We start from the raw sequence: 5,883 nt of genomic DNA on the forward strand, positions 1-5,883 counted from the left end.
AATCTGCTTATATAATAGTCTACCTCGGCATGTTAAAAATATTAATAATAAAAAATTGTTTGCAATAGAGTTAAAAAAAATAGCTGAAAAACAGTTTTTTTATTCTTTCAAAGATGTAGAAGATGACGTCGTACCGACGCTACCCTTAAGCCGGTTTCACCCGATCAGTGGCAGGTTGCCCTTTCGGAGCGCATCCTCTCCAAACCCCGGACGAGTCAAGTGAGAGCTCCGCCACGGGACCTAATTCGATGCATAACTTATAAACATAATATAAGTACAATGATCAGTCCCGTTAATTTCAATCACCACCAACACTTTAATTACTTAGTTAATCAATGCGCATCAGTGTAATTACGTGTAAACAACAGTCGTCCACTGACTTATATTTTCAAACAGTTACTTGCTAGTTTGTCATATATCAAGCCCTCAGCAATTAGTTTCCAGATACTAATTTGTAATTAAGTACCTGGAACGATTTTTTTACTTAAACTTATAGTTGTAAGGTGATATAAGTGTCTTGGCGCGCGGCGCGGGGTGGTGGGGGTAGCCCGGAAGCTACCCCGCGCGGCGGCCATCTTCCGGCAGTCTTCTCCAAGCTCAGGCCCGGGGCGCAACTAACGTTCCGTGAGCGGCCATCATCTTTGAATTCAACGATCACTCATTCTGCCATGTGAGTAATTACCCCAAAACTTCCTTTTATTAGCTGCCCACGTGTCCCCGAGCCCTTTTTCCGCGGATCCGGGACTATCCCGACCGGCTTAAAGAGCATCGAGTGCAACTGCGCCACTGGCTCCACTTGCGGTACTGGCCGTCTCCAGTGAACTTTTTAATTAACATGTCGTGCAAATGCCTGCCGGTATCACGAGCGAATAATTTGTAACGCCAAGCTTCGTAACGCCATCACGCGACCCCCCATGGTAACATACGGCACTGGCCGCCTCCAGTGAACTTTTAACCCGCAAGACTGCCGCGGAGTTAGATCGTAGCGTAATAATTAATTAGTGTTTTCATTGGGTAACCCGGAACTTGTACCGTGTACCAACGTAACTTGTCATTCGTGAGTAACGACTAATAAAGTTACTCAGAAACGTCCCCGTGTGTAATTTCAGTGTTCTTGTAATCCCATCAGCCAGGCATGCAACCCCCTATATTGCTTAGGGCGTATCCAGCACCAACACAGTAAGTTCGTCGTCATCGTAAGCCGACTTATCTAGCGGACCACGCTGGGGCAGAAAGAACCCACGATTCATCTCATGGTCTAGTTCAGGCTAGCCTGGCGCCCACCGGACATTCAATCCACATACACGTCACTGCAACCCGCTAGATATTCCCCCTCAGCTCCCACAGAGAGACGGGCGGCGGCAAATGGCGCCCCTGCGTGGTGCGTGACAAGAAAAACGAAATCAGAAAAATTCGAAAAATTCGCAGGAAAAGTAGGAAATTACGACGGAGAACGACCATTTTTAGAAAGCGAAGGGCGAATAGTCGCGGGCGTGACGTGGAAGGCAGACAAAGGTTTTTCCACCCCCCACCCCCTCAAGATTCAACATTCCAGCAGGACGTGCGACGCGGGCGGGCGACGTCACACTACCCCCACTCCGCGGCGACCGTTTCGCTCTCTGCTTTGTGCGGTGTTCCGGGCATTCCTCCTGCCCACCGTTCGTTCTCGCTCTTCGCTTCACACAGCCGGCGCGGCAGCCCCTTCCACCGACGATTTGGATCGGCGCGCGCAGCTCCAGCTGCCACCATTATCGGCCTCTGTTATATGCGACAGTCCGGGCACCTAGCTCGCGACCCGGCGTAGCGCGCACGCGGACACGCAACAAAACAGGCACGTACAGTGCGTGTCATCACACGGCCACGCATACGAGACGAAAGTTACGTGTTAACACTAGACATCATGTCATACCAGGGCGGCGGATTACCGGCTAATATGGATTTATTAACCGGACCGGAACCCGCCTGGGTACAATTCCTAAGTGGAAAGGGGAAAACGGAACCCACGACACAAGTTAACAACGGACTCACCGCGCCCGGAGCGACGGCTGTTTGCCCAGCGGCAAATCACGCCGAACACGTGCCCCAGTTACAAGACACCACGCGGTACATACCTGACTGGGCCACGGTGACCACACTCGCACGACCGAGCACTGGCCAGGCGATGTCGCTACCCGAATTCGGAGGGGCCCCACACGAGGACCCAAGCATGTTTCTCGAACAATGCACATCGCGGCTAACGCATAATGGCACACACCCTGCCGAATGGGCGGAGAGGGCCAGCGGGCAGCTACGCGGCGCGGCGCGGACTTGGTGGACCAGGTGGGGGCGCTTCGGAATGCCGTGGTCCGAATTCGCCGACAGCTTTACGCACCGGTTCGATACCGGATGCCCACTCATAGACTGCTCGGCGCAGTTTTATGGGGTTAGACAGCGAGAGGGTGAAGATGCGGAGGCATTCGTAGCCAATAAGATCAGGCTGTTTCGGCGAATTTCGCCTAACCAGGATCCCGCCCAAGCACTGCCAGTCGTGACCAAACTGCTTAGGGACGACCTACAGCCATTCATGCGGCTATACCAAACCACGTCCGTCGTGGACTATGCTCGACAAGCACAGGCCACGGAAAACAACCTCGGCGCCGGGAACCAGCGTCATCAGGCGTCCACGACCCCGCGACGACCTTCGATACTACCCCCACCGCCTCAGGCGACGCAAGATGTTCGCGGGCACGAGGAGCAGTCACGCGGGACAGCCGGACGAGCGCCAGACGTTAGGGTAACCGAAGCCCGGGCCCCCCAGTGCAGGTTAGGTTGCCCGCGCGGCACGTTCCATTGGCACAACGACTGCCCCCGGAGGAACGACTCACCCGGCCCACCGCCACCCACAGCACGACCGGACCCGCCCCCGCAGCGACAGACACCCCCGTTCGCCCCCACCATGTCGGGAAACGGGCCCCGGGGGGACCATTACTGAGTCCCCCGGCCGTGGCACCAGCTGTCCCGCCGAGCGCCCATCAACCCCTACCGACCCTGGGGCAACTGCACAGCCTGCCCGCCGGTCTTATGCGTGTGCTCGTGGAGGTCAACGGACACCCAGCCACCGCACTGATCGACACCGGAGCAAGTGCGGTCTTCGTGCGCCCCAACCTGGTGCCGCCTGGCACAATGCACCCGGAGCAGGGCGAACTACGCCTGGCCACCACCGCCCACACCGGACGGATGATCGGCCGCGCGGATATCAAGGTAAGCCTACGGGAGCTCGACACCAGGGTAAAGGCCATTGTAGTGCAGGATCTGAACGAGGAGGTCGTGCTGGGCATGCCGTGGTTAATTGACCAGGACGCCGTGCTTGAGCTACGTCATGCCCGACTCAACCTGGGCCGGACGGAACGCTACGTGGCTTACGCTATGGGACAGACGCCCGTGCCGGAAGGCACCATCACGACGTTAGCCGACATCCGTCATAATGTCCCTCCACAACACCAGGCCGACATAAACCGAGTGCTGTCGGGACGACCGGGCGTCTTCATGACAACAGGCCCGTTGAGACGCACCACGGTGGCAGAACACCGTATCCCGACCACCTCTGATCAACCAGTGTACGACCCACCACGAGGTTATGGTTTCCACGAACAGCGAGCCATCCGAGAACAAGTCACTGAGATGCTACTGAGCGGCGTTATCGAGCCATCACACAGTGCCTACAACTCCTGTGTCGTTCTGGCCTCCAAGAAGGACGGTACGAACCGGTTCTGCGTCGACTTCCGCCCCCTGAACGCCGTCACTGTTAGTGCCCCGCCCCCTCAAATCAGCGTCGAGGCCGCCGTGGCCGGACTGGGGAAAGCGTGTGTATTCAGCACGCTAGACTTAAAGTCCGGTTACTGGCAGGTGCCGATACGGCGCGAGGACCGGGAAAAAACGGCGTTCACGGTACCCGACGGACGCCGATTCCAGTTCCGAGCCATGCCCTTCGGACTGAAGTGCGCCCCAGCCACCTTCCAGACCATGATGACCAGGGTCCTGGAGGGCTACATCGGGGAGTTCGCCCTGGCATACTTAGATGACGTCATCGTGTTCTCGGAGTCGTGGGAGGACCACTGTCGACATCTGGCGCTGGTGATGGAGAGACTGGCCACCAATCACTTGACCGCTAATCCCGCAAAGTGCCACATTGGGGCGACCGAAGTCGATTTTCTGGGACACATAGTTAGCGAGGACGGCAACAGGCCACAACCGGGTCATCTCCGGCAGATAGCTGAAGCGGAAGTGCCACGCACGCGCAAACGGCTACAGCAATTCGTCGGTCTTATCAACTGGCTGCGAAACTATATACCTAATTTTTCGCAACGGATCGCGCCGCTTACAGACTTGTTGTCGCCCCAGACTCGTTATCGATGGACCCCGCCCGCCCAACTGGCCTTCGACGAGATAAAACAGGAGTTCACCCGATGCCACACACTAGCGCGCATAGACCCTGACCGGCCCTTGGTCCTACAGACCGACGCCAGCGCCCTCGGAACCGGCGCTGTACTGTTCCAGGTCGACGACCAAGGGGAGCGGCAAATAGTGGACTATGCTAGCGCTAAGTTTGGGGCAGCCGAAACACGCTACCACAGCAACGAACAGGAATGTCTCGCCGTCGTGTGGGCGATTAAGAAGTACCGCCCACACCTGGAGGGCCGTCCGTTTACGCTCCGCACGGACAACCGCTGCCTCACCTGGCTGCATACCATGCAGGGGCGGAAGGGGAAACTGATCCGCTGGGCACTGCTCCTACAGTCCTTCGACTTCGTCGTTGAGCACGTGCCCGGCGTCGAGAACCAGCTCCCCGACCTGCTCTCCCGTGAACCCGACACCAGCGAAGGGGTGGTGGATGACCACGACTGGGAAGACGTCCTGCCCCCAGACTACGCCACGGCACGAGGCGCCCAACAACCCGCCTACGCTCAGAACATCGTAGGCGAGGCCACGGACGACGCGCCTCCGAACACGGCCGCCGACGTAGACCGCCGCGTCTTAGAGGCCCAACAGCGATCTCCTGATGCCCACCGCCGTCGGCAATCGGCCGAGAGAGTGGGGCAGACGACCTGGCTCCTCCAAGGGGACAGGATAATGAATAGGTCTCCCGACCCGACGGGAACATGGAGGACCTACGTGCCACCGGAGGCCCGCGAGGCCGTGTTGCTGTTTCACCATGACCACGACCTCGCGGGACATCCGGGGGCAGATCAGACCCACCGGGCCATCGGGCAGTACTACCACTGGCCCGGGGTAGCTCGGGACGTCCGTGAATACATCAAGGGGTGCGAGGTCTGCCAGCAGCGCAAGGCTCGGCGTGGGGACGGGGTGCAACAACAACAACCCCGCCTACCGTCGACGCCATTCCAGACCATCGCCCTCGACGTGATGGGGCCCTACCCGCGCTCACCACGTGGCAAACGGTTCCTGATCGTCATCACGGACATGTTCACCAGGTGGACCGAGGCCTACCCCTGCGGCAACTCCCGGGCGGCAACCATCATCGGCCTACTGACCCGCGAGTTCCTTCCTCGTTGGGGCTACCCCCAATCCGCACTGACGGACAACGGCAGCCAGTTCCTGGGTGCACGTTGGAGGGACTGGTGTCGTGAGGCCCACATCGACCACCACACGACGCCCTCCTACCATCCAAGGGCGAACCCCACTGAGCGCCGGAACCAAGAGCTCAAGATCCAGCTACGACTCCGCCTCGGGGACGATCATGCTCAGTGGGACAGCCACGTCGCCGACGCGCTCTTCTGCGTCCGGAGGCGCGTGAACGCCGCCACCGGCATGACACCTGCGGAGATGGTACAGGGCCACAACCTCCCTCTGCCCGGCGAGTGGGCCACCCACGGCGTCCCCCAC

The sequence above is a fragment of the Bacillus rossius genome (genome assembly GCF_032445375.1).
Source record: "Bacillus rossius redtenbacheri isolate Brsri chromosome 4 unlocalized genomic scaffold, Brsri_v3 Brsri_v3_scf4_2, whole genome shotgun sequence".
NCBI classification, from domain to species: Eukaryota; Metazoa; Arthropoda; class Insecta; order Phasmatodea; family Bacillidae; genus Bacillus; species Bacillus rossius.